Source organism: Dipodomys merriami, unplaced genomic scaffold (genome assembly GCF_024711535.1).
Source record: "Dipodomys merriami isolate MVZ:Mamm:240054 unplaced genomic scaffold, mDipMer1.0.p SCAF_19, whole genome shotgun sequence".
In the NCBI taxonomy this organism is placed as follows: Eukaryota; Metazoa; Chordata; class Mammalia; order Rodentia; family Heteromyidae; genus Dipodomys; species Dipodomys merriami.
Genome location: NW_027203270.1, coordinates 13546131 through 13561654, shown reverse-complemented (window position 1 = coordinate 13561654; position 15524 = coordinate 13546131). Strand labels below are relative to the sequence as shown.

Genomic DNA, 15524 nt, shown 5'->3' with positions numbered 1-15524 from the left:
AATGTCATACTTGTTGTCACACATTTATCTGTATATAAAAAGATAACTTGTCAATGTGTCAGTGTGTGCACTGAATTCTGGGAATGTCTTTGCAGTGAAACTCAGTATTGTAAGTCACTAATGCATGAATCATATGCAACTTGATTTAACAAATATTTCTTGAATTGTTATTGTATGTTAGGCTCAAAAAATAATACAGAAGGGGCAAACAACTAACATTGAGAATTATTTGTGCCAAATAGAATATGAAGCAAGTGCTTACATTCCTTGTGCTGTTGTTCTTCCCAGCATCCTTGAAAACAAATGATGATGATTGATAATGCTGGTTCCCATTACAGAAAAAGAAAGCACAAAGAGCCAAGTGCTGATAGCTTACACCAATAATCCTAGCTACTCAGGAAACAGGTCTAAGGACCTCAGTTTGAAGCCAACCCACCTTAGGAAAGTCTAAGAGATTCTTATCTCCAGGCAACTTCCAAAAAGCCAGATGATGTGGCTCAAGTGATAGAGCATGAGTCTTGAGCAATAAAGCTCAGGGACAGTACCCAGGCTGTGAGTTCAAATTTCAGGACTGGCACACACACATAAAAAGAGTTCAGAGAGGGAAGGGGAAACAAAGGAGGAGGCTACAATGCTTGATAAGAAATGTACTCATTATCTTGCCCATCTAATTGTAACCCCTCTGTACAGTATTTTCACAATAAAAAATAAATAAAAATTAAAAAAAAAGAGTTCAGAGAATTAACTTTGAAAACATCACATACCTAGTGAACAGAAAGCTGAAACTGGCATACAGCTGCAATTTTCCCCCCTGGTTCTGTTTCCTTCCCTAAACCTTTCCCCTAAAAGTCACCCCCAGGAACTAAAAATCCTATTACATAGATCTATTTTACATTTAAATAACAATGTAAATCTGTCTGTGAGCAAAAGATGCACTAAATCAGATCTTACTTTTACCATTTTAGGTCTCAGTTTCCTATTTAATAACAGACTCAAATTAATCTCTATAGTCACTTTAATTTGAAAATCTATAGTTAGAGAAATTATATAAATGAAACAGGAAGATAACTTGAATTTTGAAGTGTATGTGTGTGAATTTTTTTTTGAGACAGCTTGTTGTGTTGCCTAAGGTGGTTTTAAATTCCTGTCTCAAGAGATCCTGCTGTCTTAGCTTTCCAAGTAGCTAAGACTGTAGGCATGTACTGCCATGCCCAGCTACTATGTAAATATTTAGAAATAGAAAAGGAAAACTCTTCTTTGGTTATCATAGCAGAACACCCAACCTGAGTATTAAAATTTTGGTAGAGGGGCTGGGAAGGTGGCTCAGTGGTAGAGCACTTGCCTTGCATGCATGAGGCCCTTGGTTTGATTCCTCAGCACCACATAAGCAGAAGAAAAAAAAAGCCGGAAGTGGCGCTGTGGCTCAAGTGGTAGAGCTCTAGCCTTGAGCTGAAGAGCTGAGGGACAGTGCCCAGGCCCAGAGTTCAGACCCCATGACCGGACCCAAAAATAAATAAAATAAAATTTTGGTAGAAACGCATTGTTTATGAATCCAACATCAACTAGTGTGTTAATTTTTCACAATCACATATGGCTCATAATAAGAGGAAATAAAATTTTTAAAAAAGGGACAGGTACCAGTGGCTCACTCCTGTAATACTAGCTACACAGAACACTGAGATCCAGAAGGTCAAGGTTTGAAGGCAACAAAGGCAGAAAAATCAAATGAGATGTTCATCTCCAAAATAACAAAAAAGGCAGGTTTGGAGACATGGTTCAAGTTGTAGAGTGCCAGCCTAGTGAAGTTCTAAGTTCAAACCTCATTACTACACAAACAGCTGAGTAAGAAGACATTTAGTGAGTGCCAGGAGCCAGTGGCTCATGCCTGTAATCCTAGCTACTCAGGAGGCTGAGATCTGAGGATTGCAGTTCAAAGCCAGCTCAGGCAGGAAAGTCTATGAGACTCTTACCCAAGAAGTGGCACTGTGGCTTAAGTGATAGAGCACTCATCTTGAGCTGAAGAGCTCAAGGACAGCACCTAGACCCCAGAGTTCAAGCCCACCACCAAAGAAGGAGGAAGAGGAGGAGGAGGAGGAGGAGGAGGAAGAATAGGAGGAGGAGGGGAGGAGGAAGGGGAGGGAGAAGAGGAGGGGAAGGGGGAAGAGGAGATTTAGTGAGAAGGATGTGTCTTAGAATTACCAGTTTAAAAACTAGGAGTGAGGGGTTGGGAAGGTGGCTCAGTGGTAGAGCGCTTGCCTTGCATGCCTGAGGCCCTGGGTTCGATTCCCCAGCACCACATAAGCAAAAAGAAAAAAAACCGGAAGTGGCGCTGTGGCTCAGGTGGTAGAGTGCTAGCCTTGAGATGAAGAGCTGAGGGATAGTGCCCAGGCCCAGAGTTCAGGCCCCACGACCAGACCCAAAACAAACAAACAAACAAACAAACTAGGAGTGAGGTGCATTATGGAACTGGTAATCATCAAATAAATACAAATGTTACGAGAAATCCATTCAATGTATCCTGGGATGTTAGTATGCATCTTTAGATTTTTGTCTTTAGGTGCCAGGACTAGTCAATTAAGGCAGTTTGGGGCTGGGAAGGTGGCTCAATGGTAGAGTGCTTGCCTTGCATGCAGGAGGCCCTGGGTTTGATTCCTCAGTACACATAAGCAGAAAAAGCCAGAAATGGCACTGTGGCTCAAGTGGTAGAGCACTAGCCTTGAGCTGAAGAGCTGAGGGACAGCACCCAGGCCCACAGTTCAGGACCCACGACCAACCAAAAAAAAAAAAAGCAGTTTGTAGTATAGCTGTCATAACTTACTCATATATGTCTGTAGACTATGCCTGATATTAAAAAGGTTTCACTGGCTAGGAAATAAAGCTGATCATGTACAGTAGAGTTACTTCTTGAGCTTTATATTATTATATAATAGTATCTATTTTGTGACTATTCTAAGTGGCATTCTTATGTACAAGGCCTAAGGTTTCATCTCTAACAGTGAAAAAAGAAAAAGGAAGAAAGGAACAGAGGAGCAGAGGAGCAGGGGGCAGAGTCAGAAGGGAAGGGGGTAAAAACATCTTTTTATACTGCCTTGTGGGCTGGGAAAGTGGCTCAAGTAGAGCGCTTGCCTTGCATACATAAGGCCCTGGGTTCGATTCCTCAGCACCACATAAGCAGAAAAAAAAAAAAAAGGCCGGAAGTGGCGCTGTGGCTCAAGTGGTAGAGAGCACTGGCCTTGAGCTGAAGAGCTGAGGGACAAAGCCCAGGCCCAGAGTTCAGGCCCCAGGACCGGACCCAAAATAAATAAATAAATAAATAAATAAATAAACTGCCTTGTGGCTTAATAGTAGAGTGCTTGCCTAGCAGGCATGAAGCCCTGGATTCAATTCCTCAGTACCACATACAAAGAAAAAGCTAGAAGTGGCACTGTGGCTCAAGTCGTACAACAAAAGAAGCTCAAGGACAGTACTCAGGCCCAGAGTTTAAGCCCCAGCACTGGCAAAAAAAAAAAGTTAAGAATGTGTTGCATACAGGAGTTTTTTGTTTTGTTTTTTTTTTTTTTTGCCAATCCTGGGCCTTGAAATTCCGTCTTAGGCACTGTCCCTGAGCTTCTTTTGCTCAAGGCTAGCACTCTACCACTTGAGCCACAGCACCACTTCTGTTTTTTTCTGTTTGTGTGGTACTGATGAATCAAACCCAGAGCTTCATGCATGTTAGCCAAGCATTCTACTACTAAGCCACATTCCCAGCCTCTACATTTTTTTTTTTATTTTAGCCTAAAGAATAAATAGATGCTGGGTCAACGTACCGAAGGATTGTAGAATGTAATTCAGTTGAAGAAAGTCCTGACCTAAAAACCTTCTGGTCTCAAGTATCAGATAAGCTTCTGCCCTGAGCCATGAATAAATTAAGGCAGCCACTATAGAGTCTAAAAGAAATGCAGCCCTGAAGAACTAAACAGTAAAGGGGGGAGAAGGTACAATTGTTTAAAACTTTCACTTTGGAATCTCCCTCTCAATCACCTACTGTCATTGACCATCTTTCTTTGTGTCAGTTTTATAACCATGCTGACCATGGCTAGCTTAATCTGTAAAGTGGGATTGTGGGTTGGGGATGTAGCTCAGTGGTAGAGCACTTGACTAGCATGCACCAAGTTCTAGGTTCAATACACAGCACTGAAAAAAAAATGGAGTTGACATTACCCCTTGGAGAATTATGTGAAGATTAAATCAAACAACACATAAAGTGCTTAGCTTAGCTCTATGCCTAGCCCATGGAAAATGTTTTAAATGGTTAGCTATTATTGTGTATGTGTAAGGAGGTAAATATTCATCCCACTGCTCTGACAACTACCCTTTGGCAGGCATCCTATGATCAGCACATTGCAACTGTGATTGCCTGGGACATCTGTGACGGTGGGAAGGGTTGGGCAGCATGTTTATGGACTGAGAGGTTTTTTGGAATGTATCTTCAGGACCAATTGGTGATTTTGTCATGGTTTTTCTTTGGCTGACATCTGCCAAGATTAAAAAAAAATCCATGAAAATTCCTACCAGCTTTGTGCCTCATAGGATTATGAAATAGAAACAGCTGGCCATCAAAACATAAAATAAATTGACATTTTATTGCTCTGAAATTATCTTTGGGCTTCCTCTTTGGGTTTTTCCTTACTAAGTAAAGATTACTAGTAAGAAATCTTTGGATTTGGGGTTGAAAGTGACATTTCAAACCAGATTAAGGGGGAATGAAAGGAAATTTGTCATACCCTGGAACTGAGAAGTCAGTGTATCAGAAAGTGTATCAGAAACTACAAGAGGTTTGTTGTTTTTGTTTTTGGTAAGGAGCAGGAATATAGCTCTGTGGTAATGAATTTATCTGGCATGTATGAGGCCCTAGGTTCAATCCTCAGCATGGCAAAAAATAAAATAAAATAAAAAGCAGGGTGCTGGTGGCTCACTCCTGTAATCCTAGCCACTCAGGAGGGTGAGATCTGAGGGTGACAGTTCCAGTCAGCCTGGGCAGAAAAAAGTCCATGAGACTCTTATCTACAATAACCATTCCCCCCCCCCAAAAAAAAGCTGGAAGTGGAGCTGTGACTCAAGTGGTAGAACATTAGCCTTAAGGGCAAAAGCTCAGAGACAATGCCCAGACCCTGAGTTCCAGCCTCAGGACTGGCACAAAATAATAAATAAATAAATAAATAAATAAATAAATAAATAAATATTGATAGCTTCTCTCTCTCCCTCTCTTGCTCTTTCCCTCTCTCTTTCTCTCTCCCTCCCTCCCACACTGGGGATCAAATCTAGAGCTGTGCATATGCTAGGCAAATACAGTACCACTAAGCTACATCCCCTGCTTTGTCTCCTTTTTTATCTCTCTCCATATACTAAACCCAGCTCCCAGAATCTGAGTATATTTCCTGTAGACTAGATTTGGTTATAAAGTTTTTGTTTTTGTTTTTTGGGGTCCGGTCGTGGGGCCTGAACTCTGGGCCTGGGCACTGTGCCTCAGCTCTTCAGCTCAAGGCTAGTGCTCTACCACCTGGGCCACAGTGCCACTTCCAGCTTTTTTCTTTTTGCTTGTGTGGTGCTGAGGAATCGAACCCAGGGCCTCAGGCACGCAAGGCAAGTGCTCTACCACTGAGCCACCTTCCCAGCCCCATGGTTATAAAGTTATATGTATCTATATTAGTATATAGCTGATCAAACTATAGTTTCAGTTTCTTCCCACTGCTGTCACCTAGTTTAATGTAATCCAACATTGAATGCTGCCATTGATAAATATTTACACACAGGGAATTAATCAGGAAGATTTTTTTTCTTTTTTGTCCGTTGTGGGACTTGAACTCTGGGCCTGAGTGCTGTCCCTCAGCTCTTCATCTCAAGACTAGCACTCTACCACTTGAGCTAAAGCACCACTTCCAGTTTTCTGGTGGTTTATTGGAGATAAGAGTTTCACGGCTTCTTTGTTGCTTCGTATGTCCCTACCCCATGGTATAACCCCTGCTTTCACTGTATTTTAGGTTGGTATAATTTGTGGAGGGGAAGGGAAAAAACAAATCGTTTAAATAGGGATACAGGTAGATCCATTGCAACAATGAGATGTACAAGTTGTTATGTGGAAAAATGAACTTTACAACTTTGGTGGGGGGGGAAGAGTAGGTGGGGGGTAGGGGTGGATGGGAAGGGATAGGAAGGGGAAACAAAGGAGGAGGCTACAATGCTTGATAAGAAATGTATTCATTATCTTGCCCATATAATTGGGGTTTTTTTTGTGTTTTTTTTTTGTTTTTTGGGGGGGTCTAGTCTGGGGCCTGAACTCTGGGCCTGGGCGATGTCCCTCAGCTCTTCAGCTCAAGGCTAGCACTCTACCACTTGAGCCACAGCGCCACTTCCAGCTTTTTTTCTTTTTGCTTATATGGTGCTGAGGAATCAAACCCAAGGCCTCAGGCATGCAAGGCAAGCGCTCTACCACTGAGCCACCTTCCCAGCCCCATTGCCCATATAATTGTAACCCCTCTGCACAGTATTTTCACAATAAAATTAAAAAAAAAAAAAAGAGTTTCACGGACTTTCCTGCCCAGGCTGGCTTAGAACCGCGATCCTCAGATCTCAGCCTCCTGCGTAGCTAGGATTACAGGTGTGAGCCACCAGCGCCTGGCTGGTAATTGGGAAGATTTCTGATAACTGGTTTTAATCTCATACTTCCTTTACTGATACGTTTTATTATACTCTGACAGGAGTCTTTGTCTTAAAGCTCAGGTTTTATACAACATTGCCTGCTCTGTGCGACCTTTCCTACATAATCTATTGTCTCTTACTGCCCCCAAACTCCTGAGGAGGAGAGAGACAGAGGTGTGGACTAGTTGTCCAATGGCACCATCTAAATGGTGATCATGAAATTTATCCTTCATTTTTCCACTCCATCAATCTCAAACACAAAATGCTGGGAATGTTATAGATGTAGAATTTGAAGGCATCTGAAAATTTCTGAGGATGAACAGATCAGAATTGGAGGCCTAGGAATCAAATCATCCTTCCATGAGAAGATCATACGAGGAAAAATGGCATTTTAATAGTTTATTACATACAGCAGAGGAAATCTGGAATTTAGGAGTCAGGAACTTAGGAGGATTGACCACAAAAGCTCCAGAATTATATCATCACAGTTTAGTTGCCCCAAAGGCAAAGGAAAACATCTTACTCTGCCATAAAAGTATATATAATCAAAATGAACAGCTCCGAGAAGCTCGGTTTGGTCCCTGTGTCACCTGCCCTTCCCCAAGCCTGTTGTTTCACATAGGGATGAGTTGTATTGCTTGCCGTAGCTATGATTATGTACCCACCCTGTAGCAAAGGCTTAGCCTAACAGGTCCACAATAAATGCACAGTTATGGTGAAGAAATTCCTAAAAAGAATACATGATACTATTTTTTGTTTTTGCCAGAAGAAGAGAGAAACATTCTAGACAGACCAAAAACAATAGTTACTCTTCTACAAGTAGAATAGAACTGCTGGTGAAGCTAAAAGATGTAAGTTTGAAAGATGCTAACTAGAGGATATTAGAACTCATTGTAGCCTGGTAAAAAGCAAGCAGCTGTCACCCAGAAACAGTACAACTTCCATATTTATGCTCTCTTTTGATCTTCACCATAACTGAAAAATGGGGAAGGACATATTCATTTTATAAGATATCCTTTTGATACTCAAATGGTACAAGGAAACCCAGTAGAAAATATATGGTTCATATAACAGATGGAGAAGCTGATGCCTTCCAACATTCTGAGAACTTTAGACCACCCTGGAAAACATCTGGCATGTGTAGGACCCAGAAATGCCCATTTGCCAGGCACATAATTAGCCAGGCACATAGTACCCAAATGATAGCAACTTCTAGAGGACTCTGGCATCGTGTTGTGTGCATCTTTTTCTAGAGTTTTGTATCACACTAACCAAAGCAATAACTATTCTCTCATACACCACAGGTAAACTGCCTTCACTCACTCATCTGGTTTTAAATTTTTATTTGTTTTTATTTTATCTATGAGGTACCAAGGAATTGAACCCAGGGCCTGCATTCTAGGCAAGCACTCTACCACTAAGCCACATTTCCAGTCCTCACTCGTCCTTGTTGTTATTTTATACTTGGGGCCTTGTATTTGCTAGGTAAGTGCTCTACCAGTTGAGCCATATCTCCAGCCCTTCATTCACCTACTTTTATTTCCTTCTCCCATACCTAATCCAATTCCTGGCACAAAGCAGACAACATTTGTGAAACGAACTGAATTGATAGATAGGAAACATTTATTGAATGTCAACTATGAGTAATATGCCAGGCTCTGTGGATGTAAAGATGAGTAAGATGACATTCCTATGTTGAGAAGATCACAGCTTCATGGAAAAGGCCAACAAATAAACAACTCTATGACACTTAGGACTTTTTGGTTGTAAATGACAGAACCAGGCAGAAAACAGAAATATTTTGGTTTAGACATGCTTGAAAAAAAAAAAAAAGCAAAAACATTTAAGGTCTAGGGTGAGGCCCGGCTCAGGCAGTTCCAGCATTCCAATGATCCAGTTGTATCTCTGGGTCATATCTTCCCCCTGCATTGGTTTTTGATGGAGAGCTTCTGAGACCTTTTTTTTTTTTTTTGGTCGGTCATGGGGCTTGAACTCTGGGCCTGAGCGATGTCCCTCAGATCTTCGGCTCAAAGCTAGCACTCTACCAGTTGAGCTACAGTGCCACTTCTGGTTTTCTGGTGGTTTATTGGAGATAAGAGTTTCACGGACTTTCTTGCCCAGGCTGGCTTTGAAACATGATCCTCAGATCTCAGCCTCTTGAGTAGCTAGGATTACAGGCGGGAGCCACCAGCACCTGGCCTTCTGAGATCTTTGACAAGTTAATTTCATTCTCTGTACCACTGGACTAGGGGAGAGGCACAAGTGGCAGGCCACCTGCTCTAAATTCAAACCCCAGAACCCCCCCCAAAAAAACCAAATTTCTCTGTGCCTGGCTGTGAGTATAGATCAATAGTAAAGAATATGCTCAGTGTGTAGGAGGCCCTGGGTGAGATCTAAGCACCACTGAAAAACAAACAAGAAGAGGGGCTGATGGTTTACACCTATAATCCTAGCTACTCAGGAGGCTGAGATCTATTCAAAGCTAACCTGAAGAAGGTAAGTCTGTGAGGCTCTTGTCTCCAATAAACTACTCAGAAAAAGTCAATTCAAAGCTAACCTGAAGAAGGTAAGTCTGTGAGGCTCTTGTCTCCAATAAACTACTCAGAAAAAGTCAAAAATGGGGCTGGGAAGTGGTGTTATGGCTCAAGTGGTAAAGCACTAGCCTTGAGCTGAAGAGTTTAGGGACAGCTCCCAGGCCCAGAGTTCAGGCCCCATGACCGACAAAAAAAAAAAAAAAGAAAGAAAGAAAGAAAAGAAAAGAAAAGAAAAGTTGGAAATGGCACTGAGGTTCAAGTGGTGGAGCTCTAGCCTTGAAAAAAGACCCTCAGAGACAGCTGCCCAGGCCCTGAGGTCAAGCCCCAGGAGCTGCAAACAAAATAAAGCAAAAACATCAAGAAGTATTGTTCTGATACCCTGACTAGTAGAACTGAAACCTCTTGTATAGCTAGTTAATGAAAATAAAAATAAGCCAGGCGCCGTGGTTCATGCCTGTAATCCTAGCTACTCAGGAGGCTGAGTACTCAAAGCCAGCCCAGGCAGGAAAGTCTGTGAGACTCTTTTTTTTTTTTTTTTTGGGGGGGGGGGGTGGCGGATCCCGTCATGGGGCCTTAACTCTGGGCCTAGGCGCTGTCCCTCAGCTCTTCAGCTCAAGGCTAGCGCTCTACCACTTGAGCCATAACGCCACTTCTGGCTTTTTTTTTTTTTTTTGCTTATGTGGTGCTGAGGAATTGAACCCAGGGCCTCATGCATGCAAGGCAAGTGCTCTACCACTGAGCCACCTTCCCAGCCCCTCTGTGAGACTCTTATCTCCAATTAATCACCAGAAAACTGTAAGTGACACTGTGGCTCAAGTGGTAGAGCACTAGTCTTGGGCTGAAGAGCTCAGGGACAGTGCCCAGGCCCAGAGTTTAAGCCTACAACTGACAAAAAAATAAAAATAATGGGGGGGGGGGGGCTGGGAAAGTGGCTCAGTGGTAGAGTGCTTGCCTCACATGCATGAGGCCCTGGGTTCCATTCCTCAGCACCATATAAACAGAAAAAGCTGTGAGTGGTGCTGTGGCTCAAGTGGTAGAGGGCTAGCTTTGAGCTGAAAAGCTCAGGGACAGCTCCCAGGCCCAGAGTTCAAGCCCCACAACCGACCAAAAAATAAAAATAACGTAAGCAAAATGCTTTGTGCCATAGGTCCATCATTTGTTAAAAGGAATAATAATCATAGCTATTTAATATGGTTATTGTAAGCAATCAATAAAATAAGTTCAGAATTTAGAATGCCCCCTGATGTTGAATAAACAATAAATATGAACTATTAGTATTTGTCAACATCATCATCACATCTCAGAGAAAAAAAATAAGAGAAATTCTCTTCCCCAAATTCTAGAGATAGTGGGGCACTGGTGGCTCATGCCTGTAATCTTAGCTACTCAGGAGGCTGAGATGTGAGGATTAGTGTTCAGAACCAACCCCAGGCAGGAAAGTCTGTGAGACTCTTGTGCTCAATAAGCTACTCAGAAAAAGCTAGAAGTGGCACTGTGGCTCAAGTGGTAAAGCACTAGCCTTGAGCACAAAGAGCTCAAGGACAGCACCCAGGTCCTGAGTTCAAGCCCCAGAACCAGCAAAAAAGAAAAAAAAATCACAGAGAAAAGCCATAAGTGACTCATGTCTATAATCCTAGCAATCTGGGAAGCTCAGATCTGAGGATTTGGGGTAGAAGCCAGCCTAAAGTCTGTGAGATTCTTATCTCTAACCACAAAAGGTCAGAAGTAGAGCTGTGGCTCAAATGGTAGAGCATTAGCCTTGAGCAAAACAGCTGAAGGACAGAGCCCAAGCCCTAAGTTCAAGCCCCAGGTCCAGCCAGCACACACACACACACACATACACACACACACACACACACACACACACACACATACACTCCAGTTGGGCACTGGTAAAATCACACCTGTAATCCTAGCTACTCAGGTGGCTAAGTGGTTCAAAGCCAATCCAGGTAAGAAAGGCCAATCTCCACACAAAAAAAGCCAGAAATAGAGCTATGGCTTAAGAGATAGAACATTAGCCTTAAGCAAAAGAACCCAGGCCCTGAGTTCAAGCCCCACAACCACCACCACCAACAACAAAAATCCAGCAAAAAGCCTCTTGTTGATGTCTCATGACTATAATCCTAGCTACTTAAGAGGCTGAGATCTGAGAATCTCAGTTTGAAGCCAGCCTATATGAGACCCTAACCTCCAATTACCAGCAAAAGCCAGAAGTTGAGGGATAGTTTGTGTGGTGGAGCACCAGCCATGACTGAAAAAGCTGAGCAAGAGTAAGAAGTGTTATGTTCAAGTACCAATACTGGCATAAAAACTTCCAGAGAACTGAGTGCCTATGATTCACACCTGTAATCCTAGCTACTTAGGAGGCTGAGATATAAGTATCAGGGTTTGAAGCCAGCCAGGGCAGAAAGGTTCATGAGACTTATCTGCAATGAAAGGCCAAAAAAGCTGGAAGTGGAGCTAACCTCAAGTCAAGCAGAAAAAAGAAAAGCTCAGGGACAGCACATAGGCCCTAAATTCAAGCACCAGGACTGCACAAACACACACACACACACACACACATATGCATACACAAGGAAAATCTTAACTGCACTCATTTGCTCTAATTGAATGGTATGCCTATCCCTGAGCCAGCCCTGGTGTAATGTATATGCTGTATACACAGATTGGTTTCCACTGTTAAACATGCTCCATTTCTGGAACACACTAGAGTCAACTTCACAACAACCACAGAAACTGGATAAAGAGGGGCTGATTCCCAAAAAGAAAGTGAAACACAGATTACCAGAAAGAAAACAGTTACTAGCCAGCAAGAACAGATGAGCAGTGAGGCTAAGAATGTGGCTTAGTGGTAGGGTGCTTGCCTAGCATGCATGAAACCCTGGGTTCAATTCCTTAGTACCACATAAAGAGAAAAGGCCAGAATGGCAGGGTGGTTCATGTGGTAGAGTCCTAGCCTTGAGCACAGAGAGGCTCAGGGACAGTGCCTAGGCCCTGAGTTCAAGCCCCAGGACCAGGAGCAGCAGCAGCAACAACAACAACACAACAAAACAGATGAACAGTACAACTGGCTGCATAATACAGTCTGACCATGCTAAGATCAAGCAGCAGAGACCATCCGAGAAACTTCTGACTCAGAGGAAATAGAACTGATCTCTCTTTCTCCTCTCCCACTCTTCTTTCCTCTCTCCTCTCTCACTCTGCCTTTCTCTTTTTCTCTCTCACTTTTCTTCCTACTGTCTCAAATAAAACTTATTTATTTTTATTCGTTTTGCAGTACTAGAGCTTGAACTCAGGCACTTGAACTTAAGTAGGTACCTACCATGAGAGCCATGCCCCTAGCCTGTTTGCTGTTTTTTTTTCTTTTTTTTTTTTTTTGCCAGTCCTGAGGCTTGAACTAAGGCCTGGGCATTGTCTCTGAGCTTCTTTTACTCAAGGCTAGCACTCTACCACTTTAGCTACAGTGCCATTTCCAGCTTTTTCTGTTTATATGGTACTGAGGAATCGAACCAGGGCTTCATGCATGCTAGGCAAGCACTCTACCACTAAGCCACATTCCTACTACCTGCTCTAGTTATCCAATTTTATTTGTTTGTTTGTTTGTTTATTTATTTATTGTTGGTTGTGGGGCTTGAACTCTGGGCCTGTGTGCTGTCCTTCAGCTCTTCAGCTCCTGGTGAGCAATCTACCACTTGAGCCACAATGCCACTTCTGGTTTTCTGGTGGTTTACCAGAGATAAGGGTCTCATGGACTTTGCTGTGCTGACTTGCTTTGAACCGTGATCCTCAGATCTCAGCCTCCTGAGTAGCTAGGATTACAGGCATGAGCCATCAGCACCTGGCTGTTCTGGTTATTTTAAAATAGTATCTCACATTTACACCAAAAGCCTAGCTTGGATTATAATCCTCTGATTTACACTAAGCATGTAGCTGAGATAAAAGACATGCACAGATTTTATTTTATTTATTTATTTGTTTATTTATTTATTGCCAGCCATGGGGCCTGAACTCTGGGCCTGGGCACTGTTCCTCAGCTCTTCAGCTCAAGGCTAGTGTTTTACCACTTGAGCCACAGTGCCACTTCCGGCTTTTTCTGCTTATGTAGTACTGAGGAATGGAAGCCAGGGCCTCATGCATGCAAGGCAAGAGCTCTACCACTGAGTCACCTTCCCAGCCCCATATGCACAGATTTTAGTGGCTGATAGGGGTGGGGGGATTCTCAAAGAAGTTTTGTCTGAGTTGGTATTGAACCTTGATCCTCCTGATTTCTGCCTCCCAAATGACTAGGCTTACTGGCATGAGCAACAAGAGTAGTATAGAACTGACTTATTGTAATCAACTACCTAGGTTTTCTAATCCAAAAGGTTTAAGTTTGTGTGTATGTGTGTGTGCGTGTGTGTGCGTGTGTGTGGACATGTGTGCATGCGCGCACACATGTGTGCATGTATGCGCAGCCTTTGCTGATCCTGGAACTTGAAGTAATGGCCTGTCCCTGAGCCTTTGTGCTCAAGGCTAGTGCTCTACTACTTAGGGTCACAGTGCCATTTCCAGCTTTTTGGTGGACTTTTATTTTTTTTCCAGACTTTCTTGTCCCAGCTGTTTTTGAATCATGATCCTCAGCTCTCAGCCTCCTGGGTGGCTAGAATTACAGGAGTGAGCCACTGATGGCCAGCTTGAGGTTGAACTTTTAAAAATAAATTTTAGTAACAACTGTATAAAATTTATCCTTTTGTGTGTGAGTATGCCAGGCCTGGAGCTTTAACTCAGAGCCTGGGCGTGGTCCTTGAGCCACAGCTCCACTTCCCCATGTTTTTGGTGGTTAATTTGAGATAAAAGTCACATGGACTTCCTTGCCTGGGCTGACTTTAAGCCATGATTCTCAGATCTCAGCCCCCTGAGTAGCTAGGATTACAGATATGAACCACCAGGGCCTGGCAAAAATTTGTCCTTTTACCTTTGTTGTGTTGTATTGTGTTGTGTTGTGGCAGACATCAAACTCAGGGTACTGTGCATGCCAAGTAAGCACTCTAGCACTGAACTACATCTATATCCCCAGCTTCCTATAGTTTGTTTTATTTAATTGCTTTGTTTTGCCTGGGACTAAAACCAAGGTTCTGGTGCATGCCAACCAATTGTTCTACCACTGGTGCCAATTTTAATTGGCACTAAGTATATTTACATTGTTGTGCCACCCATCACCATAATCAGCAGAACTTTTTTCATCATCTTAGTAACTTTCTTTTCTTTTTCTTTCTTTTTTTTTTGGGGGGGGGTCCGGTCGAGGGGCCTGAACTCTGGGCCTGGGCGCTGTCCCTCAGCTCTTCAGCTCAAGGCTAGTGCTCTACCACTTGAGCCACAGCGCCACTTCTGGCTTTTTTCTTTTTGCTTATGTGGTGCTGAGGAATCGAACCCAGGGCCTCAGGCATGCAAGGCAAGCACTCTACCACTGAGCCACCTTCCCAGCCCCTCATCTTAGTAACTTTCTATTCCTCCTCTCCCTGTGGAACTACACAGTTGCTGTTTCTTATGACTCACCTTATTTCATTTAGCATAATGTCTTAATATCCATCAAGGTTGTCACATGTCAGATTCCCTTTGCTTTTTAAGGCTGAACAACATTCCAATTTGTGTATATACCGTATTTTTTATTCCTTCATTTGTAATGGTTACTGGAGTTGGTTCCACTTTTTTTGTCAGTTGTAGCTTTTACTTTTTTATGGTTATTATAAAGGTGATGTACAGAAATGTTACAGTACAAAAAGAAATGAGTACATTTCGTTTTTAACAGATCACCTCTTCCCTCCTGACTCCCCTCAACAAGTTGTATAGTTCATTTTTAACACAGTGTCTAGTGAGTATCACTGCTGCATTTGTTCACCCTTTGTCCCACAGTTTCTGTGTTCCCCTACACTCCTCAAAACAGATTAAAAAATATGTAACACTTCAAAAAGTTGTGTGCTATCCTTGTGCAGGGGTGTCAGGCTAATTTCTGTATTGGTCCAATTTTAGTCTATGTGCTGCTGAAGCAAGCACCAGTCATAACTCAGGGCCTGGGTGCTGTCCCTCTGCACTTTGAGTCTCAGCCACTTCTGGTTTTCTGGGGGTTAGTTGGGGATAAGAGTCTCATGGACTTTCCTGCCTGAACTGGCTTTTAACTGTGATCCTCAGATCTCAGCCTCCTGAGTAACTAGGATTACAGATGTAAGCCACCAGCAGGAATTGAGTTTTTTTCTTTTTCCTTTCCTTCCCTCTTTCCTTCCTTCCTTTCTTTTTTTTTTTTTTTTTTTTTTTTTGGCTATTTCAATGCAA

The 15524-nt window shown here is 42.8% G+C and overlaps 1 non-coding gene across 1 annotated transcript; it reads right to left on the bottom strand.

Moving 5' to 3' along the window:
* Positions 1–15142: 15142 nt before the first annotated feature.
* On the bottom strand, positions 15143–15248 carry LOC138831242 (U6 spliceosomal RNA). Its single transcript, XR_011373188.1, has one exon. It is a non-coding gene; the product is annotated as a U6 spliceosomal RNA (small nuclear RNA).
* Positions 15249–15524: the final 276 nt, after the last annotated feature.